Genomic DNA, 24,608 nt, shown 5'->3' with positions numbered 1-24,608 from the left:
CTGACTGATATGCTATTAAGGATGGACTTATTTCCTTATATTCTCTCTTTCTCACTAAAATAGTCCATGAAGCAGGGACTTAATTTACTGGGGTATGCTTTATGCCTAGGATAGTGTTTTACATACAAATAGTTTTTCAGTCAATAAATTGAGATACGCAGAATAGCATTTATCAAAGCAGGAAGCATGTCAATCTTTTTGTCTGTCTCTTTCTTCTCCCAAATTGAGTGACTTCTGGTGGTTTTGGAAATACTTGCTTAGACATCAGAGGGAAGTTGGTATTTGCAGATGAACACATGATATTTGTAGAATGAAGACCTACCTCCCCAAATGGGCCAATGTAGGAGTTGCTGCTGAGCAGCCACAAACAGCCCAGTCAGCTTGGGAAGGGCTCACGTGGCACAGCACAGAGAGGTAGATTTAGGTAAGGAGCCCTATTCCACCCGTGCCATGGAGGAGAGGAAGTAAGCTCTAGCAGTTATAAGCACGGAAGGCTAGGCAGCTTGGGCTAGTTCCTTAATCTCTCTCAACCTTAGTTTTCTCATCCATTAAAGGAGGCTTGTGACAGATCTCCTATGCAGAAGAATTACAAATAACATATGTGGCTGTGTAAGGTGGCGGAGCATAACTCTCCATTTGGTAAGTGTGCAGTGCACAAAATGAGTTCTTTCGAAAGACTGCAGGATGAAAAGAAGGGGAAATAATACTTTTATGGTGGAGAAATCTGACAAACAAGACATTAGTCGGGTGATAAAGATTCACATCCACAAGTGATGTCACGCTGATAGTATATGCTTTTGATATGATATGATAAGAATGGTGTTTTACTTCTGTGGTCTTTCTCAAAAAAATCCATAACCCCAGTATAACCATGAGAAAAAGCTCAGACGAATCCCAACTGAGGCACATTCTACACAATACCTGACCAGTATTCCTCAAAACTGTCAAGATCCTCGAAAATAAGGAAAGTCTAAAAGCTACCACAGCCAAGAGGAGCCTAAGGAGGCATGGCATGATGACTAAAGGTAATGTGGCATCCTGGATACCCACCCAGGGCATTCCTTTCCTGGGACAGGAGAAAACAAAACAAAACAAACCATGAGGTAAAAACTAAGGAAATGTGAATAAAGTATAGACTTTAGTTAATAATACTGTATCACTATTGGCTTATAAAATGTACCAAATGTGCCATACTAACAATAAGACGTTAACAGCAAGGAAAATTCAGTGTGGGGCATATGGGAACTATTGCCACAATTTTTCTGTAAATCTAAAACTGTCTCACAATAATAATAATAATAAAAAGCTTATTAACAAAAAAGAGAAGGCTCACTGTGATGATTAAAGTAAAATAATGTATGGTAAGTTCTAAACCCTTAATACATATCATAACTTTTAATTACTTGCTCACTTAATGAAGTAGTTATACTTAAATTTATCACAATAGCACCCGTTATGAAACAGTGTTGTTCATAGTAGCAAAAAATGTTGCTATTCAGTAGGAACGGTACGGCTAAGTAAGATAAGAAATATCACATAATCATGAAAACTGTGGCTGTAAACATTGTAGGACAACATGGAAATGCTCATGATACAAGGCTTAGTTTTAAGTGGATACAAAATTACATACACAATGTGATGATGGCAATTACAAAATAATTGGAAAGAAGCACATGAAAATGCTAACAGGGAATATGAAAGGTGGGTGTATTATAGGTGGTTCCTCTAATTCTGTTTTCTTATTTTTCTATAATGTGGGTGTAGTATTTTAAACAGCAAAAATAAATTTAATACAATTCAAAGGTACATAAAAACGATAGTATTTATTAATCAAAAAGGGTAGCAACTTTGCGCTTTAGTATATTCATCACAAAGTGACAAATTTTTCTTTTACATCAGGGATCTTTATCAGAGTGGTCTGTGGACTTGGATGAGAAAAAAAATTCATCTTTATTTTCAGTTATTTCTAACAGAAATATAGCATTTCCTTCAATAATACATGTTTGCAACAAACAACAGTAGCATAGCAGACGCTATGACTCTGTTACCCATAGAAATCACAGATAGTTTCATATTTTATTTTATGCATTTAGAAATATTATTCCAAGAAGGATCTACAGGCTTCACTATACGTACTGCCAAAGACAATCAAGGATAAAAAGTTTAGGGACTTCTGATTGAAAAAAAGGTTGAAAGTAACACCATAAATAATGTGAAATTTCAGGTTGTACCTATCTATGAATTTTTATATGCGTAACAAGAGAGCTTAGGAGACGTCCTTTACAGTCTGTGGTGGTACAGGTAATTAATATCAAGCTTATTCATAGGTAGAAAATCAATACTCTACTGATCAGAAACATCAAAAATGGGGGAGGGGGAAGTTGATATGAATAAGCTATTTTCTGTACTTTCCACATTTAAACCATAGTGGATACAGAGCTGTGATTTAGCATCAAGAGAAGAATTAATTCCCCAGGGAACATGGCAAAGATATTTTACATGGAAATGTCACAAACCTGGGAGTAATGGCCTTACAAACCTTCTATCTGTTCTGCTATGCATTTACAGGTTTTCTTCACTAAAAGCATATTATCTAAAGCCACTTGGAAAAGAATAACAAAATTTAACTTCCTGCTTTTTGAATGGGTTTTTGGATGGGTTTTGGTAAAACATCATGCAAATGTTAGTGGTTTTTAGTCTAAATCACACTAATTCTCTTGGTGATCTGATCTACTTCCATGGTTTTAAATACCACCTATACACTGATAAATTCAAATTTATATTTCTAGCTGTGACCTTCCTCTTGAGATTCAGACTAAAAATCCCACTGTCTACTCAATATCTCCACTTGGAAATCTAAAAGGCATTTCAAGTGTATGAACTTCAAGACTAACCCTCCATTTCTAACACTCCTCCCTTTGCCCAACTTGCTCCTTTCATAGTCTGCCCCATCTCGGTTGATGACAACTCCATCTATACAGTCTAACTCCTTGAATTCCTCCTTGATATCTTTTTACCACATCCATCTATTCCATTAGCAAATCCTGTTAACTCTATCTTCAAAAGCCATCTGGAATCTACATCTCCACTGCTCTCACACCAGTCTAAACTACTTGGTGCTGCCTTCCTACCTGTCTATCTCTTTCTGCTTTGCTATAGTCTATTCTCCACACTGTAGTCTGGTGATGTTTTATAGAAGTAAGTCAAATTGTGTCACCACTCTGCTAAAAACAAAACCAAACCCTCTGTAGCTTCCCTTTTCACTCAGAATAAAATCCAGATCCTTAGCAGGACTTATGCTACCTTTTTGACATATTCTATCACTCTCCTCTTTAGCTTCTTCTGCTCCAGCCAGGATGCTCCTGCCTTTGCCCCCGCTGTTCCTTCTGCTTGGGAAATGCTTTTCTTACATAGTTATGTGACTTGCTCCTTCCTTTTATTCAGGTTTTTATTCAGATGCCACTTCCTTAGAGAGGTCTTCCCCAGCCGCTCCATAAAACAGCAGCACATCATTCACTTAACCAACTTAACCCTAATTTATTTTTCATTATATTTTTTCATACTGAAAATATCTTTTGAATGTCCTAGGTGCTGAGAGTATAACACTAAACAAAATAGGCAAAAATCCCTTTCTTTCATGGAGCTTACTTTCCAGTGTGGAGAAAGTCAATAAACAAATTAAATAGCATGCCAGATGAAAATAAGTTGTATGGTGAAAATCAAAGCAGGGAAGTGAGATAGGATGTGTTGGGGTACAGTGGTGGTTACTGCTTAAAAAGAAAGTCTTCGCTGAGAGAGGGCTATTTGAACAGAGGTCTGAAGGAGGTGAGGGAAGAGAGCCTTGTGAATGTGTTGAAAATGAGTGTTCTGGATATAGAGAATGTCAAATGCAAAGCCCTGAAGCAAGATCTTGCTTGATGAGTTCCAGGAGAACATCAGTAAGAGGAACAAGGTAGCTTGAAAAGGGCAGCACTTCTCACTACTTCCATTATATTATAGATCTATTTTTTTTTCTATTGCTTATCTCTCTCCTTCAGAATGTTGGCTCCATTAGTGCATGATCCAACGTTTTGTTTTTAACTGCTTTATCCCTAGAGTCCAAGACTGAACCTTGTTCATAGTACAGATTCAGTATATATTTATTGAATGAATTGTCATGCACTATAGACAAAACCGGCTATTCACAATCCTTTAACATGCTCCATGCTTTTTAGCTTTTCTTGTCTTGTTTATGTCCTCCATCTAGAATGCACCTCTGCCTCTTAAAAGACTATCCTTTAAGACACAACTCCAATGATACTGCTTTAATGAAACCCTGCCTAGTCGGCCATCAGCTAAATGCCATTTTCCCCTTTTCTGATGATTCTTTGTATTGTCATCACTGTTGAACAGAAAGCTCCATGGGACAGTAAGCATGACTTTGAGTCTCCAGGGTAGAGCACCGTGTGTAGCCTGGTAGCTAATCATATGTGCCAGGTGCTCAGTAAACAGTGAGATAAATGAGTATCTGTTGAAGGAAGTGAGTTACTTCATGATTTACCTTATCCAGTCAAAACTGCTATTATGTTCTATGGTAGTTTACAAAGTAACTCAAGACCCCTAGATGTTGGTCAGCATCACAGAATTTGAAACTCCTTTTCTGAATAGCAGAGCAAGTATCAGTGCCAACCTCCTTTACAGGGAGGAATCATGGCAAAGGGAATCCTTCTAAATGGTGTCCCCTTTGCGTTCTCCATGGCACTGTATACATGGGAGAGTGACTGGATCCTTTTCTTTGCCATTCAGTCCATGGTTTCCTCCCCCACCCCCTCTATTTTTAAGCATTCCAGATTGGTAACGCTGTTATTTCAAAACTAAGAGAATCGTGAGCTTTAGGCTAAAACACTGCTTTAAATTTGCAATACATTGCTGATTATTTACAAGTAAATGTAATATAAAGAAAGAACCAATATTTGTTGGTATCAAAAAACAATATGGCTTAACTTTTGCTTATCACCCATCACCTTAAATGACCTGGCTTTTCAGAGGACTGACAATTCAGGCAGAAGAATCACATTTTGGACAAACTGAATCAGAAAGTGTGAAAATACCTATTGCAAATGGACTGATGTGGTAACAAAGAGAAGACCATGTATATCTGTTGAACAAAGAGGAAGTGGAAACAAAAAAATTCACAATTTGTATGGGAACACAAATGACCCCGAATAGCCAAAGCAATCTTGAGAAAGAAAAATGGAGCCAGAGGAATCAGGCTCCCTGACTTCAGACTATACTACAAAGCTACAGTAATCAAGACAGTATGGTACTGGCACAAAAACAGAAAGATAGATCAATGGAACAGGATAGAAAGCCCAGAGATAACCCCACGCACATATGGCCACCTTATCTTTGATAAAGGAGGCAAGAATATACAATGGAGAAAAGATAGCCTCTTCAATCAGTGGTGCTGGGAAAACTGGACAGCTACAGGTAAAAGAATGAAATTAGAACACCCCCTAACACCATACACAAAAATAAACTCAAAATGGATTAAAGACCTAAATGTAAGGCCAGACACTATAAAACTCTTAGAGGAAAACATAGGCAGAACACTCCATGACATAAATCAGAGCAAGATCCTTTTTGACCCACCTCCTAGAGAAAGGGATATAAAAACAAAAATAAACAAATTGGACCTAATGAAACCTAAAAGCTTTTGCATACCAAAGGAAACCATAAACAAGATGAAAAGACAACCCTCAGAATGGGAGGAAATATTTGCAAATGAAGCAACTGACAAAGGATTAATCTCCAAAATATACAAGAAGCTCATGCAGCTCAATATCAAAAAAACAAACAACTCAATCCAAAAATGGGCAGAAGAACTAAATAGACATTTCTCCAATGAAGACATACAGCTTGCCAACAAATACATGAAAGGATGCTCAACATCACTAATCATTCGAGAAATGCAAATCAGACTACATTACAAATATAAAAATCAAAACTACAACGATGTACCACCTTACACCGGTCAGAATGGCCATCATCAAAAAATCTACAAACAATAAATGCTGGAGAGGGTGTGGAGAAAAGGGAACCCTCTTGCACTGTTGGTGGGAATGTAAGTTGATACAGCCACTATGGAGAACAGTATGGAGGTTCCTTAAAAAACTAAAACTAGAACTACCATAGGACCCAGCAATCCCACCACTGGGCATATACCCTGAGAAAGCCATAATTCAAAAAGAGCCATGTACCCCCATGTTCATTGCAGCTCTATTTACAATAGCCAGGACATGGAAGCAACCTAAGTGTCCATCGACAGATGAATGGATAAAGAAGATGTGGCACACATATACAATGGAATATTACTCAGCCATAAAAAGAAACGAAATTGAGTTATCTGTAGTGAGGTGGATGTACCTAGAGACTGTCATACAGAGTGAAGTCAGTCAGAAAGAGAAAAACAAATAACGTATGCTAACACATATATGTGGAATCTAAAAAAAAAAAGGTTCTGAAGAACCTAGGGGCAGGACAGGAATAAAGATGCAGATGTAGAGAATGGACCTGAGGACATGGGGAGGGGGAAGATAAGCTGGGACAAAGTGAGAGAGTGCCATGGACATATATACACTACCAAATGTAAAATAGCTAGCTAGTGGGAAGCAGCCGCAGAACACAGGGAGATCACCTCTAGGGAGATCACCTAGAGGGGTGGGATAGGGAGGGTGGGAGGGAGATGCAAGAGGGAGGAGATATGGGCATGTACATATATGTATAGCTGATTCACTTTGTTATACATCAGAAACTAACACACTATTGTAAAGCAATTATACTGCAATAAAGTTGTTAAAAAAAAAAAAGAGGAAGTGGATGTCCTAATGTAGTTCCACTTCACTGCTACCAAAGACTTGAAAGGCTTCTCCTTAGTTAATTGAAAGGCCAATTAGCAGGCCTTTCTAAGGGCAAGCAAGCCCAAGTCAGATTTTCTTTCATTTCCTCATCCAAACCCTTCTCTCCCTCTAATCATTAGTAATGTTAATGATGAACTCAAGCAAAGTATTTCTCATGGTAGAATATGGGTTGCATTGTCTACTTTTCCTACAGGGCGGCATTTAAAATAACAGCACTTTGATAAGCTCATTGTTTCTCCAATTTAAATCCATTTTAACTTGGCTACTGCTTCACTAGTTGACACTGGTTTCTTGTCCACATTCCAAGTATGGGCATAAAATAAAGTGCTGTCTACAGTGTTCTTGCCTTTGAAACTGTCATCAAGTCATTTAAATAAAAGACATACTGCCAAATATTAATGAAGCTTATTAGAAAAATGCTATGATGCAGAAGATCCCTAGGATATAAAATTATGGTTTTATGCACTAATTTCAGTACCAAATGACTGTATTCTTTTTTTTTTTTTTTACTGAAATGCTCAATGATGCTCTAAATATTGGAAGTTCTGAGAAAGTGGAACGAGTGAGCTATCCACTTGCCACTTAGTCACATGTTCACAGTGGCCTTTTCTATTGGTTATTAAGGGCAGTTCTACCTTGAATCAACAATTCAGTTCAGGCTCCTGAAAGTCATTGGTGTGGTTTGTTTGTTTGTTTGTTTGTTTTCAAACTCACATTTTTATTTAATAGACTCTGAACTATCACACTATAGCTTTGAGTGAAATAGTACAGGAATCATAATTGTTTAAGTTTTACAAAATTACATTTCGGCAGCAGCTTCATGGGAGTTGTTTCATAAAATTAAAGACTGGGGCTTGAATAAATAAGAAAAACCCACCTGGAAAACAAACAACGAACCAGACCACGGTTGTCTGTCGTGATTATCCGAGAATTGTGCTTTCTGAGTTTCGAAGAGCTAGCTACTCTATTAATGTCCAGGCTTGCAAAATTCTGCCTTATAAACATGGTTGGGAGGGGAGGCTATTAGTATACCTAAAAAGTGCCCCCAGGAACAGGAACCTCAAACCAGGCCTTGTTGAAACTGTGAGCCTGAACCGGCTTTGAGGGGATCTCTCATTTCTGGGGAGCTATGAGACAAGTAATCATCATAACGGGAACTATGGTGGCAGAAGAATCATATCATTTGATTCTCATCACCATAGGGCCTGGGGCAAAAGCTCAAAGCCCTGTCTCTGGAGGAGGATGTTAGAAAGGCCCAAGGACCGCTGCTGTTAGTTGCCCTGTAATTTTCAGGGTCAGCACCACACAGTGGCTGAGGACACAGCTCTCATCAGCCACAATGTGGGTTTGGCGAACTAACTCGAGCCAGGTCCCGAAGTTACCTGTACTGCCATTCCAGAGTGGAGACCAAGGTTTACTGGGTGGGGTAGAGACTGGGGGCAGAAACCACACTGCTCCGGAGCAGCAGAGATGGCTGCTCAGTGGTGTTTGTACAGAGTTGGTAACAGGGAATTTTCTATTGAAGTGGATGACAAGTGGGAATCCCTTTGACTTTGGTGATTATAGGCATCAGTCACCAAGTTTTAACCTGGGAAAGGCATTCATGGGTTAGTTGGTGCTCCTGGGCAACGTTCAAGCCTGAACTCAACTCCTGGCTAGTGCCCAGGTACCTGTTCTGCAGAAAAGTCTGGATTCCTCCAATCCAATCCAAAGTCACTGCTTGAAGTGGGCTCCCTGTGTCAGACGCTAAGTCAGATGGCTTCCATCAACACACATAATCGTCAGTGTGCTCTCTCCAGGTCCTGAGGAGGGCGTGGTCGTGCTGTGATGTGGGGGACGTGAAAGTGAAAGCCCAGGTGAGTGCATAGTTAGTCTTCCTGGACCTGGCCCTTGAGCTGGGCCGCTGTTCAATGTGCCTGGGCCACCTCTGCCACCAAGGCCTTCAGCTCTGCTGCAAGCTTGTCCAGGGCAGCTTTCTTGAAGTAATCTCACTCTCCAGAAATGATGCTTCCTATTCGGACATTCGCAGATCCCACTTCAATCGTGTGTTGGAAGTCCAAGGACAGGCTCATGTTCAGCTCCATCCGGTTGGTAGGGATGCTCGGTTTCCTGCACAGCTCCTCCCAGAGGGGCAGTAACACCTGGAAGTCTGGGTCTGGTCCTTGACTAAGATCATGCCCAAAGCCCCTGATGGTCATCAGCACCACGAACTCCAGGCTGGGGCACTTGGTGTCTATGTGTTCCACCACGGCCACCACGGGGGCAGGCCATGTTTACTCTCCTCTCTGCTGGTGTTAATCTGGTCCATAACCTTTAACCTTTCGGGGCAACCTTTTTTCTGCCATGCACTGTTCACTTTGATTGCCAGCTTCACAGAATCCACTGTTTCCAGCATGAAGAGATTGGGGACGGCCATCAATTTGTTGACATTTTGTTTCTGTAGATGGCCAGTGAAGTGCCATTTGATCTCAGGACATGAAGACAGAATTTTAGGGTTTGATGCTTTTTCAAGCAGTTCCTGAACATAGCTCTCCCCGAAAGTGCGCTGCTGGTGACTGTGGGCCACGATCTCCATGTCTGTAGGTTTGGTTTTGCTGACCGCTACTAGCCGGGGCTGGATGGCTGGGAGTTCCCGCGGCTGCTACGCTACCGCCTGCTGCACGCGCTTGTTCACTGCCCTCAGGGCGAACTCATCCCACAGCTCCTCGGCTTACTGCCAGCTCTCCACACCCCCCAGGGACTAACGTGCTGGTATGGTTTTAAGAATAATGTTTTACATAAGACAGGCAGTGTAATAGCCAATGCCAAGTAATCTGCAACTGAGAAATTTTTGAATAATTTCATCAAAGAGTTTTCAATCCTACTTAAAACAGTCAAGTGAAAAGAGAGATACATACATTCAATTCAGGATCAAATGTTTTAACTATCATTAGCATTCTTTCCAGAGCATTAAGTATATCCAGGAAAATTTTGCTTCATCTTCATAATTTCTGTAATCAATTGGCAATGTCAGTTGAGCTATCTGAATATTAATCCCACATATGGAAAAGAAAGGGAGCATTTACACCTAAAACTCAGTCATAGGTTCATCTTTGTCAACTCTACAAATTTAGACTATTTTATATTCAAAGGACAACATTTGTAAAATAAAGGCTAATTTTATTTATGCTTGTAAAAGTATTTTATGTATTTTCACCTATATTAGTTATATAAGCTGTTACTTATGAAGACAGTTATTAAAAAATGAAAAATGTCTTCTGATCCTTTGGCTAATGAACTTAAGTAGAGGCAGATACCTTTCAGTACTAAAGTGATAATATTATTTATTCATTTCTAGACACTATACTCCTGCTTTGCCAAGCAGTGATAAGATAGTTCATGAGGTTTAGATGTATAGATTATCTATTGTGAAACCCAAGTTGTATTAGATGTGGTTCTATATACAGTAATTTAGAGTTATTCCAGCCTATATGGTAGGTAATTCACTCATTCACTCAGCATTCATTAGGTTCTATTACCAGGTTTTAAAAATGTGGTAAGTTGTTAAAAAATGATTATTGACGTCTTTCAAATTATGCAGTGGAACTTGACCCAAAGGCAAGTTCTGTCTCCATCTCTTCCTGGCATATGATCTCTGGTATGCTGCTTAACCTTACCTCTGTTTTTAATTCTGTAAAATGGGTTAATATCAACACCCTTTTCATTGAATTAGTGTGAAAAGCAAATGAAATATTTTATGTCAAAATATTTTGTAAAGTGTAATACAGATAAGAAATGTTATTATCATTATTGTAATTATACTATTATTGGCCTTTTTGTATGATATGTTTGTGTTTACTGGAACATTTTTATGATCTTTCCTGCTTACTTTATTAACCTTCTATAAAAAATAATAAAATATTTCTCAGATTTTATTTGAGTTTCCAGTTTATGAACTTAAATTTTCAATATGTATTTTAAAAGCAACATCAGCTCTACAATTCCCAATTATTTAACAATTATTGGTATAGTTAGATTTTGGGATTCTAACTTCTTGAGTAGAAGAACATTGGGTGGAATATGACATACAGAACATGGTGTTTATAAGATATTATTTGGTTGGAATAAAGATGCTGGGAGTAGAGATATGGATGACTAGTTCATGTGTAAGATGGCAAGGATCTGGACCAAGCAGAGCATTGGAAAGCAACAAAATTCAGTGAAGTCAAAGTAAATTACAAAGGAAAATCTGACAAGCTAAATAATAAGCTTAATGTAGACAATGAAAGAAAAATGTTAAATTACCATGTAATGTTGATTACCTGGAGAATGGTAATATCAGTGGTAGAAAGAGGGCATTTGAAAGGATAAGCCATGTTGAGAAGGAAATATGGCCCAAGAAACTGACTTCTGTTTTGGCCATGCTGGTGTTTGAAGTGTTGTTGACGGAATATTTTGCTGATCATATCTTAGAAGCAGTTTAAAATATGGAAATACAAATCAAAGATGAAGATGTAGTTTTAAGTGTGATGAAATGATAGCAAATAATGATCATGGCTAGTAACAAATGGCTTATTTATGTTATATTATGACTGATGACAAATGACTTATGTTACTTATGTTATGACAAGGGTTATTTTAAACGCTTTCTACATGCTAACTCTAATTTTCACAACAAATAGTATCTCCAATTTGCTGATGAGAAACCTGAGGTACAGAGAGGCTAAATAACTTGCCTTATATTACACAGCTAATAAGTAGCTAAGCTAGAATGAGAATGGATGAGCTCTTCTAGGAAACAAAATAGAAAAAGAAAAACAAAAGATGGAATGAAAGGCAATTCCCATGGGCAGTGGGAAAATGAGAAAGAAGAAAACCAGATGCCAGGAGCAACTAGAAAAGTAGGAAAAGGTCAGCTGAGCTTTGTCACAGAACAAGGCAAGGCAGAGTTTCAAGGAGGAGGGTGTGGTCTACAATGTTAAGTACTTCTGAGAGTTCAAGAGCAATGGACTCCCAGCCAAGCCTCTGGATCTGGGAGTGCTGATGAGACAGAAGCTTGGGTAGAGTGGTGGCTTCAGAAGCCAAACTACAGAAGATCAAGGGGATGGATATGAAGAGAGGGAAGTAATAGGTGAAGAATAATTCTTCATATTTGCCTATGAAAGACTGTGACAGAATGATAGTATAAAGAGACTGAAGGGACAACTGAAGTTTTTAAAAGTAGAACTTCACCTGATGCATGAGAATGTTTCAATGTAGTAAAGAAAGAGGCAAAGATGAGGACACATAGTATCTTTTCTAGACCATAACTCCAGGTCAATAGAGGTAGAATACCTTCATAAGTGTTCATATACTGATAACACATTTAGGCTTCTTTTTCTTCTTTTTAATAAAAAAAAAAGTCAGTATGCAAACCCTTGGCACTTTTCAAGAATTCTTAATTTGTTAAAGGATCAGAGGGGGCCTATTAATACAAACACAATATTACATGAAATGGGTGTATATATATATATATATATATATATATATATATATATATATATATATATATATATAGGCAAGCAAAGCAAATTTAGTTGAAATGGAATTTTGGGAGAAAACCTCACCCCAAAAGTTGCAAGTTTTATTTTCAAATGTCAATGTTTTTCTTAAATTAAAAATTAGGGGCATCTGATTTGCATATAGAAATACTAAGGTCAAGAATGAAATTTAGGCAGGTAAATTTTAGCTACCCCCAAAAGTACTATGAAAATTATTCAGTTATGTAGGACAAACAGCTTTGGGTATATTTTGCCTAGTGAAGGGCCAATTACAAGACAAGGAAATGAACACAAAGCTTAATAACATAAAAAATTCAAGTTCTATCTATGTGGTTGTCAATTTAAAACATCAAATATGGATTTTCCAACTTGAATAATAAAGAATAGAAACAAAGTTACTAATACAAACAAAATAATAAAATCAAAATATGTATGAAAAAAGTTATAAAGAATAGAAAAAAAGACATGTTACTTTTTTGATATAAAGAAATATATCAAATGAATTGTTTGTGAACTGTCATGCACAATGGCCAGTAGGGCATTGTTTGTTTACTTTTCTGCATTTAAGGCTGTATCCACATATGTTAAGCAACATTTTTTTTTTTCAGAGGCAAAAGAAATCATACATCTATCTGCTATTGTGTCGATTTAAATACTCCTGATACTAAAATGATTTTTTTAGAATGACTTTAAAAAATTATTGCATTTATGACCTAAAATTACAGAAAGTTATGGGACTAGGAGCTCTGGAGACATGAGTTAGCATGGAGACACGTGTCAACCTATACTAAGTTAAACCATACTAAGATACTATTCACTTTGAAAGGCCTCTCCTCCATTTGTCTTAGAAAGATTAATTAAACTTAATGTTTCTGGACTATTTATCATTCAGCTGAAGCCTTGGTGCATGATGCATAGTGCAAGGATAGATTGATTTTATAACTGATTCTTCTTCAAATAATACTGTAATGAACCCACGCTGCCTTAAATGGCATTAGTCCAGTAGAATACTTTAACCAGTAGCTCAGGAGCCACCTACTATGTTCTCAGAATGAATATTATTGCTATGGACGTTGTGTTAGATAGGATGCATTTTACAATGACATATTAATAGGATGCCATGCAGATTAAGTATTTATAATGCCTCTTTATTGCTTTTTCATGACTTCCAAAGATATAAAAACGATGCCTTACAGCTCCCCGGAGGAGGTTAAAAGAAAATAAGTTATATTACGGAATTAAGAAGGCACACTAGGGCTTCCCTGGTGGCGCAGTGGTTGAGAGTCCGCCTGCCGATGCAGGGGACACGGGTTCGTGCCCCGGTCTGGGAAGAGCCCACATGCCGCGGAGCGGCTAGGCCCGTGAGCCATGGCCGCTGAGCCTGCGCGTCCGGAGCCTGTGCTCCACAACAGGAGCGGCCACAACAGTGGGAGGCCCGCATACCGCAAAAAAAAAAAAAAAAAAAAAAAAAAAAGGCACACTAATGTAGCATGTTCATTTTCTATAAAAATAACTTATGTCTTGGCCTTGGTTCAGGACTCACCTATCAAAATAAGAAGTATCTTGGAAGTAGCAGCTCTGATTTATCTTATATGTTTGTGTGGTGGTGATGGGAGAGAGAAGAGGCACGATGGACACAGAAGAAGAGTGGAACTTTGTAGGACAAAGAACTTGCTGCAGAATTATTATATTATCAAGAAAGGAAGAGGGCACAGAAAAAGAAGCTGAGTATGAAGATGGACATCAGTTATAATACAAATTTCTCACAGTTAGCCCTGGGCAGAATGATCCATAACTTTGAACGTTTAGAACTGGCTCCATCAGTAACAGTTTATCAGTGTTCACAAGGGGCATGTCCACACATGGCCTCGTGGCCTCTGAGTTGACTGTTTCTCAGCCTATTGCCTTTTGCTTGGTAACTTTAACCATCATTCTTTTCTCAGTCAATTATAGTGACTGTGTAGTGTGTCCAAGTCATGCTCCAGGACAACTAAATGTTTAATGTTGTTGTTTTTTAGCTATACAGTTTCTTGTGTATATCTTTATTAGAAACTATAAAATTAGCTGACTTTGCCTTTGGTGGTATTTATATTTTGATTCTATTAGATTGTATTCAACTTACTGTGGCTGTTTCTATCAGAGGATAGGCCATTGATTCCCAGAGTTAATTGTCAGGCATACTGCTTTATCATGGATGAACTTTATCCAGTTTGCTGATTTGGGAATTCTATCTAAAGACCACAGTTTTATACTGTTATTAGACCAATATTTGTAATGTTGTGGCTCACAATTGTCCATTTATATTATTTTAGAGCTGGAGAGGACCTATGACATAATATCATTTACCATCATATTTTTGCACAGAGGATACTGAGGCAAGAAAGTAAGAAGTTATTTCCCCAAGTTTCCAAGCCAACTGTTCTGATTACCATTTTGTATTGTCTCCCACTTGGAATTAAGTGTTTGCATTTTGATTTCACACAACTAAGTGAAATCACTAAATAAATATGACCTAGTATTAACTGAGAGACATCATCTGGACATTTGTGGGCTAGAGGGCCAATGCACATCCAAAATGAATCACGTTAACTGGCATATACTTGGCAGGGTTGCATATTTTGCCATTTTCCCAAAAATAAGAGTTGATGATAGAGTTCACATACCCTGTTATTCCTTTTATTTCTTACAAGCACTGCTGTCTATAGAATTTAGTCATGCTATTCACACTGGGTTCTTCCTTGGAGGGTTTCAAACATTGATCAGGGGTATTATTACTACCCATTGAGCCCAACAGAATCACACAGTTCCTTGCTCACATACACACACCAGTAATTACAGGCCTAGAGAAGACTGGACATTATGCCAGAAGCTTGTTTTAAAGGATATTATCATTCTCAGCCAATTAGCTCAGACTCTATTATATTCAGAATTGCACCTGTTCCAACAAGGATTAAATGTACATTAAGATGCTAATAAATTAAGACTTCAAAATTAGAGATTTTTTTCTGTTCTGCTTCTACCACTTTTTTTTTTTTTTTTTTTTTTTGCGGTATACGGGCCTCTCACTGCTGTGGCCTCTCCCACTGCGGAGCACAGGCTCCGGACACGCAGGCTCAGCAGCCATGGCTCACGGGCCCAGCCGCTCCGCGGCACGTGGGATCTTCCTGGACTGGGGCACGAACCCACGTCCCCTGCATCGGCAGGCGGGCTCTCAACCACTGCGCCACCAGGGAAGTCCCTACCTCTTTTCTGTCCCATTTCATTTAGTACGTTTTTAACTTTAGAATCAGTTTGCAGGTATACAAACATGTTCTTCATTTTGTGGAAGAAGTTATGGTCATCTTTTTCTCCCTATTTCCTTCTTCTTCTCCTTCTTTCTTAGTACTGATTTTGCTTTGCTTCAACAGTTTCTTATACTTCCCTTGGCTCACTCCAAAACACATTCTTCGTTTAAACCTTTCCCATGATGGAAGCTTTGCTATTTCCACAATCAGTCAGAGAAGATATTTCACTGCATCATAAGTCTTTTTTTTTTTTTTTTTTTTGCGGTACACGGGCCTCTCACTGTTGTGGCCTCTCCCGTTGTGGAGCACAGGCTCCGGACGCGCAGGCTCAGCAGCCATGGCTCACGGGCCCAGCCACTCCACGGCATGTGGGATCTTCCCAGACCGGGGCACGAACCTGTGTCCCCTGCATCGGCAGGCGGACTCTCAACCACTGCGCCACCAGGGAAGCCCCATCATAAGTCTTTGAGTTGTGTACTTCCACAGATATGTCCCAGGATGCCCACTGGGAAGTTTCTTAGGTGTCCATCTGTCATGAGTGATAGAGAATTATCTACAATAGTTTGCTATCTTTTTTTTTTTTTTTAGTTTTCAAAATCAATACTTATTATGAAGGTTTTACAGTTGTGTTACTAAATATACATATATAATTCAATTAATATATTAAGCACATAAGATTTCACTAGAATATTTAACTATATGTAAAATAGATGCTCAGAAATTGACAATAAATTCAAATTACATTTCTTGTTCATATCACTAACAGATAGTCTCTTTTACAGTGTCCCTTTGTCCCCTATAGCTATGACTTCGGGTGGCAGTGTTTTCAGATACAAAGTTGTCTCTTCTCCCTTACATTTTCCAAGGTGCACAGCAAGCAATGAATAAAAGCTTATGTATTCCTTCTCTTTCACCAAATTTTAGCCCAGTAATGAAACTGGGTGTGTAGAAATAAAAATTCATCTTTTACGTCGCATTTTAGTGTTGAAACAGATGCAATTAGTTCCTGTCCTTCTTCCATTTACATTGAGGGGATTAGAGAAGAAGCTCTTTAAACACTCTGAGATCCTTATGTTGGTTTCTACATGAATTCCAAGTGGTGCTAACAGTATTTTCAGAACGGGTGCTTTACTTACTAGCTGAGAAGAAAATGAACTCTGTAACCCTTTGGGTATATATCATAAAACAGAGCTGCTAAGAGAATTTTCTATTATTAACCTATCAAACTCTGACAGAATCTACCTATCAATGGGAAGTGGGCAATTTTGTTTTCTTTGCCTTTGGCTCCGCATATACTGTCAATTAAGCTAAATAAAGCTCCAGAAGAAGCCATAGTAAAGTTAGTTGCAAACCAAGAGGGATTCAACTATAAAGAAGAAAATGTGAAACTCTTTTTATTAAGAATTTGAGCAGAAATTAAATTCTAACCTCAGAGTCAGTAGCTACTGCTAAATCCCTACAGATTTTATAAACTATATTGAACAGCGGATGAGCAATCCGGGATTCCGGCCGCAGAACTGATAAACTCTGAATCCTGGAGCTTTGTTGTGTGTTTTTTTCTCTCTTTCTTTACTTAAAAACTAGATAAATTAATACTTTCCCTACTCTTGTTTCACCCATGATTCTCCAAGGAATACTGAGTTAGCTTTCCTTAAACAGTTTTGAGACACTCATAAAAGTTCCACATATGAATTACTGGCTTTGCCTTTTTCCCAAATGGCACAACACATATTGTTTTTTTGCTTCTACAGACTGTCAGTTGTTTTGGAGTTGAACAGTGCTGCATAAAACAACTACTGCATATTGATGTTTTTCTTTTACATCTATCCAGGCTGATTTTCCATTCTATAGATTAGTGGCTTAGCTATCACACTCTTGTAAAAAGAAGAACTTTTTGAGTATTGAATGAAGATTTATTTGTCCTTCTTGTCTTCTTCTCACCCTCTGCAGGGAAATTTTCACTCTAGTGAGCTTTCAGAAGATGTATTGTTACACCCTGCTGAGCCAGAACAGGAGACTATGGATGATTAAATACCAACAGTGTATTGTTTCCATACTAAACACAGAAATTAGCCATTGGCCTCCACCTAACGATTCTATAATCTAATTAGACAGACTGACAACACCCAGAAGGGAAAAGATAAGAATGCACATCAGTGTAGTAAGTTAAAATGGAGAAAGTGGCATGTTAAGATGTTTGAGAATGTAAAATCACCATAACACTAACTTTTAATTGAAGCATTGTTTTGCAGTTTTCAAAATATTTTTATAGTCACTATCTCATCTATCTTATACTATGATGCAAGCGATTTACTGGAGAAGGATATCAGATATATACCTGGGTGTTAGATTATGATGAACAGAGTATGATGCAAATTCTCAGTACTGAACTGTAATGATCCTCTTCCTGTAATTAAATTTTCTCTGAGGACCTCATTCCTCACTTCAACATCTCAGCTATGTGAGCAAAGGGCATTCAGACTTTTTCCTTCGAGTAAAAGAGACATCATATGCTTGGATTGATGTAAAAACTTCAAAGATGTTTCTACATCCTATGTAGAAGTGAATTCTCTTGGGATCACTTCTTGAGATATACTACATTCCTTCTTGTGTCCCAGGCTTGAAACTAAACCAGGAGGCAGTCTGGAATTAGGAGCCTCAGAGATCTGCCCTGGGATTCTACTTCATTACACCTTAGTCTAACTAGTTAGGTCAATTTTACATATACATAGATTTCTTTTCACAGAACATAGTTTCAGTTGAACTGTAATGATCATGTGAAATCTTCTTAGGGCTCTAAGTTCTGTGTTTAGATAACTTGGCTATCTGAATGACATACTTGAAAACAATTACTTCATAGGTCTTCTTGTTCCAAGAAGTTGTGAAACACCTTTAATTTGGTACTTCTTAATAACAAAAGATACCATTCATTGATAAAAAATGTGAAATGGCTGCAAGATATATTTGCTGGCTTCCTCCCAGCAAAACACTGGGATATATGGCAAGGAAAAAAAAACATGCTATTATAAAATATCATGCATTCTGTGCATTGACCTTGAAGCTGTCTTTTTAACCAGTCAGCCAGAGGTATGTAAGATATGCAGACAGGGTATATGTTAGTGAAAAGGGAATGTATTGTTCTCTTCTAACTAGAACTTTCCCTCAATGTCTTTCTCCATTAATAAAAAATATGGAATTTGTTTAACAGAATAAGTTCAACACATACAAACACACACAACACATATAACACACAGAGTCAGCAGCGGTGGGGGGTGGTTAGAGGAAGAGAGGGCAGGTAGAGGAGGAGCACATGATGTCACACCTGAGAGATGGTGACTTTATGAGCCATACGGTTCAACCTCCAGCCAGAGCAGAAACACCTGAGAAGTGATCATTTAGCCTCGGATTAAACCTCCAATGCTAGGGAGCTGACTACTCTCCTGGAAGAAAGTAGCACAGTGGTCAAGGAGGGGTTGAATCTCAGCCTTACTAGGTACTGATGATGTGAGCTTGGCTAGTTTCTCAACTTTTCTGGACTTAAGTTTCCTTATTTACAAAATAAGAATAATGGTATCTATACCACAGGGTTATTGTAGAGATTACATCAGATATTATAGTTTAAGAGTCTGGCACAGTGCCATGAAACTCTCAGTGAATGAATATTGTTATTAGTTAGACAACCCATTCCGTTGTAGGGTAGCTCTGTCATTAAGCTATTTTAAAAAATAAATCAGAATCTGTCTCTGTATAACTTTCACCCATTTGTGGTTGTTCTCCCATCTGGAAAAACCTAGAAGAATCTGATGGAAAACAAGGCTGCTCCTTCTTCCTTCTGGCAGCTATTCAGTGCCTGAAGCACTATGCATTCTCCGTGTTGTAGGCTTTGGCATGTAACTCTTCCCCTCTCCCATCCCACTGAGTTGTTAACAGTGTAGACTTTGCTGGCAATATAAAATGAATCCTACTGCTATCACTCCTTCCTGAAAAGGAATCAAAAAGGGAGTCATAAAATAAACCTCAACAAAGAAAATATAAATTGTGGACTTGAGAACTTAGTTGTCTTTGATGAGAGTTTATAGATGTTGAACTTTATGGACATAGACCTTACATAGAAGCCTCGTTCACCTATTACCTAACTTAGTCTCATTCCTCGTGCCTTATGAGTTATTAAAACATTAGCTAACACCCTCCAAACTTCTCTCTCCTTCTGTATTAAAGGTGCCACAGTCCACTTAGTTGCTCAAGCATGAAACCCAGACAAGCAAACATACTGGACTCTTCACTCATCTCATCTGCTCAGACAAGAAAACACTGATTCCACTGCCCACATATTTGCCACTTCATTTCCTCTTGCTCCTCCCATGGTTGTTAGAGCTGAGATTCCAAAAGATGGATGCCCAGCACACAGCAGGCTGGCAGCAAAGGACCCGAGGCACTAAGTGCCAGGACCTCACTCTCCTCCTGCCTTCTGACCTCCAGCTGTTTCTTCCCACTCACTGAGCCCAACTGGGAGCTCTAGGGCAAGAGAGCCCGTTGGTGGAGTCCATACAGGGAACTAGAGGAGGTGGGTTTGGAGTGGAAAATGGAAGAGATCCTGCACATTTCTTAGCTTCTCTTCTGACTCCTGTTTCCCTACAATGCATACTTTATACAGACTCTGGAGTTAACTTTCTAAAAATGCACATTTGATCAGGTTGTTCCTCTACTTATCACCCCTCCATGCCTCCTAAGCACGTTTTATAGCTCCCTTCCACATTAAGCTCCTGGCAGCCTTGCACCTCAACTTCTGTTCCATCTTCCGTCTCTGTTGCCTCCCAGGTTTAAGGGCATAACAAACAGCCCAGGGTTTTGCATGTCCCCAAGATTTGGGTTTGTACGCTGGGCTCCTACCTGGCACAGCTCCTGGCTCACAGTAAAAGCTCCCATCTGTGCCTGCAGAATGAATGGCTGTCTGCACTTCTGCACGCGGTACTCCCCGTACCTGGCATGCTTGATCAATCCATAATCTCCCTTCAGGTCTCCGAATCACGCTTCCTCTGTGAAATCTTCCCTGGATTCTCCCCACACCCCTCCTCCTGTGAGAGGCTTATTCCTCTGTTCCCCCTAAGCAGTCTGTACACATCCCTTTTAGGATTGAGCTCCAGGTGATACTTTACCAGGCTATATGTTCCTTAATGGCAGAGGCCGTCTCACTCATCCATGGGCCCCCAGGACCTGAAAGGATGGCTGATGCATGGTGGGCACACAGCCTGTTTATTGAACAGCATCATCTATGGCATGGGGGGTAAACGTATAAAGTAATTTTTTTCTACAGTTACTATTTTCATGCCCCTGGGAAAATTCTTAACTTTTAAGTCACTTTTGGCTCTCATATGTCCAGTCTCATTAACGCCTCAACTTCCTAAACTTGATTTAAATCTCTTTTGCTCCTACCGTCCGCATGGGTTTTCCTGGGACCCTGACAGCTTTGAGGTAGGGGAGGCATGGTCTGCCTCTGGGGCACTGCTTCCTTCTTGACTCTTCAAGGTCTAGTTTTTCCAGTGTGTTATGTGCAGAGGAGGGTTTCTTTATTTGACTCTGCGATGGCATTCTTTTTTGGTGTAGGTTGTGGCTGTTTGTCTAGTGAAAGAGAAATGGCCATTGAAGTGGCAGGTATCCGGTGGCTGGCTCTCTTATGGAATCGATCTGTGGATTCATCCTAGGGTCAGTGCAATATGTGGCTCAAGCTTGACCTCTTTCATTTCCATGGTGCCCAGCCTGCACTGCCGAGCCTATTGATGCTGGGTTTCCTTGCCCAGTAGGCAGCTCTCTTGAGTGGTACATGGAAGACAGCGGGCTCCAGTCAAGGTCTCTTCCCCACGGTCACTTCGACCGCAGAAAACTCGCACAGCCTTGCCATGCCAGATACTTGCCATGTCTTCTCTCTCTCTATCCTGCCATCTCCCGCCCCTCCCCCCGGTTCACTTCTCTTCTCTTCTGACTGGCAAAGGAAGCAAGTCCACTGCCTGAGCAGATGTCTAATGTGGAAACCAAACCACCAACCCCCCTTCCTTTAGGCAACCCCGATTTCAATGAGTGATGCCCTTAGGGCCTCCTCTTCACTTGGATTGAGATGGGGAAAGGGAGCACCCCTCTCTTTCTCATGGGCACCACTGGATTACCTCTTCACACAAACGCTGCATCCCACACAAGAAAAACTACCCTGGAGATTCTCTTTTCCCCTCTCCAGCTTCTGTTTATACAGACTAGGGTGAGAGTGGAGGTGTTGATTGCGGTGGGGTCATTCCACAGCAGCCTTAAGGGAGGCTGACAGGCCCTAGAGCCAACTCTGTGGAGAGTACCACTCAACATCCCAGTATAAAGTTTATTGAATAAATGAATGATCAGGGCTTCCCTGGTGGTGCAGTGGTTAACAATCCGCCTGCCAATGCAGGGGACACGGGTTCGAGCCCTGGTCCGGGAGGATCCCACAAGCCGTGGAGCAGCTAAGCCCGTGAGCCACAACTACTGAGCCTGCGCTCTAGAGCCTGCGAGCCACAACTACTGAAGCCCGCATACCTAGAGCCCATGCTCCGCAACAAGAGAAGCCACCGCAATGAGAAGCCCGCGCACCACAACGAAGAGAGTAGCCCACGCTCGCCGCAACTAGAGAAAGCCCGCGCACAGCAACGAAGACCCAACACAGCCAAAAATAAATAAATATATTTATTAAAAAAAAGAATGAGCAAATGGATATATCTATTTTGAATAATTCTTAATAGAGGGGAATATTGTTGCTGTGCAATGAGGTGCTAGGTGGATTTTGAAACAGAACAAGATGAGTCAATGACAGAAATCCAATGGAAAGCCCTGGATTTCTGTCTCAGTTGCCAGCTTGCCATCTTTGTACAACCTCCCCTTGTCTCAGCACGGTGTATGTTCATAACATTAATTAGTTTTGCTGCTGCACACATCAATAAGAGACCGGGAGAATTACCACCAAAAAAATCGGTCTTGTATTTTTCAGAATTTGCAAAGCTGAATAGGGAGGAAAATGTCATTTCTGCCGGAGGCACAGCTTTTTGCTCTGCCCTTATGTAAACTCACTGTCAGGCGATCCCAGAAACTGCCTCCACTTGCTTCTGGGCAAAATGTCTCCTTTTCATAGAAAAATGTCACCTTTTCTCTAGGAAATGGCAGGTAGTTCTTTTTTTCCAAAGGAAAAATGACCTTTGCATTTTGTTAAAAAAAAATTCTCAACGACTCGGCTTTGATGGAAAACACTGAAAACAATTCCATACCTTTTAATTTGTACTTGAGGTTTTACTTTGTAAATTCTGAGATTATACCTGTCACCACCGATGTAGCCTGCAAGCGACTGTCAAAGACCAGAAGGTCCCGGCACCTTGTTTTCCAGGAATGTTCCCTGCACACAGGATGGATTCTCGTAAACCCGGCTCCTGGCTTTTGCTGTATCTAACGCACCCCCGCCCCAGCCCACTCCTACCACACATACCCCCACCCCACACACACACCCCACACTGCACAAACACCCCCCCCCACATACGCACTTTAATCTCATTACTGTAACACTTCAAAGCTTTTATGTGCTAATCCAGGATTACAGTTTTATACAAGTCCATGAGAAACTGCTCTGAGAAAATGCCAGCGCTGTGATACAGTTTGTCTATCACCATGCTTAAAAGTATATTTACATATACACACTACTATATATAAAACAGATAATCAACAAGCACCTACTGTAGAGCACAGGGAACTCTACTCAATATTCTGTAATAACCTATATGGGAAAAATATCTGAAAAAGAATGGATACATGTATATGTATAACTGAGTCACTTTGCTGTACACCTGAAACTAACACAACATTGTCAATCAACTATACTCCTACATAAAATAAAAATTAAATTAAAAAAGTATATTAAGTGCTTCATAATAAATTTAGAGATGTGACCATCTAAGTCATTTTTTTATGGCAAAAATTTTCATTCTCTTATGAGAAATAGAAGAAAATATATCCAGTATTCTTTTCTTTTTTCAGGTGAGAAAATAGGAAAGAAAAACAAGAAGGAAGCAAGAGGAGTGAAAATTTCAGGACACAACACTTTAAAACAAAGAGAGAGGGAATACAAAGGTGTTGATACGGAGAAAGACAGTTCTAGGTTATTAATCTTGCTTTCACAAAACAAAGTTCCCACTTCTTTTGTCAATATCTCATATACGTGGCAAAATGTTTTCCTTTCTGACAACAGTTTTCACCATTAAGAAATGCAGAATTCACCTTACAGAGTTGGATTTTCGAACAAAGTAGTAAATCAGATGATGACGCAAGATTTACCGTGTGTGCTCTTGTCAGTTCATGCAAATCCTCAGCTGGAGCATGTGAGAGGCACATAATTACGCTGGATACAGGAATAAGGTTTCTGCAGCTGTAGCAGTTTTGATATTTGCAGACTCCAGCACACTCCATCTCTAATTTCACTGGCAGCTTGTAAGAACCAGCAGAATTACACTTATAAACAAAGGTCTGCATGGTAATTTATCTCCTATTGACTTCAGTGACGTCTTCTGGTTTAGAATGCTAAGATTTATAATTACGAACTAGATCTAAGACTTAGCTGATGAAACAATGAAAGACATATTTCTTGCCTCTTTTTCTCACATTGCACATATATCTGTAGATGATGATATATATGTGTGTGTTTCTATAATCAAACTCCTCACTGAGCATTTACAAGCCTACGTGACAATCTGTAGGAATGTACACCAACACCCTATATAGCTATTTAATTCAGGGAGTATTATTCTCTCAACAGAAACATTTACCTTGCCTTATACATTTTCCAACTATCTTACCCTCCTTAGACTTTTCTTTTTATTTGTTGTGATTCAGGATTGACATGCTTT

General features: G+C 39.4%; 1 protein-coding gene and 1 pseudogene across 3 annotated transcripts in view; both read right to left on the bottom strand.

The window, feature by feature from the left end:
- The window catches only part of MAGI2 (membrane associated guanylate kinase, WW and PDZ domain containing 2), a gene marked incomplete at its 3' end in the record, with an annotated part of 1,332,164 nt that overhangs the window by 267,207 nt on the left and 1,040,349 nt on the right, over positions 1-24,608 (bottom strand). The window lies entirely within an intron of this gene.
- LOC308622751 (pyridoxal phosphate homeostasis protein-like) lies at positions 8,807-24,234 on the bottom strand (annotated as a pseudogene). The gene is made up of 2 exons: positions 23,988-24,234; positions 8,807-9,608 (listed from the first exon to the last, which is right to left on the bottom strand). The product of its transcript is annotated as a pyridoxal phosphate homeostasis protein-like (transcript).

This window comes from Mesoplodon bidens (assembly GCF_964165515.1).
Source record: "Mesoplodon bidens genome assembly, chromosome: 9".
Lineage (NCBI taxonomy): Eukaryota > Metazoa > Chordata > Mammalia > Artiodactyla > Ziphiidae > Mesoplodon > Mesoplodon bidens.
Note: the sequence above shows the minus strand (reverse complement) of the source record. Positions and strands in the feature narration are given on the sequence as shown.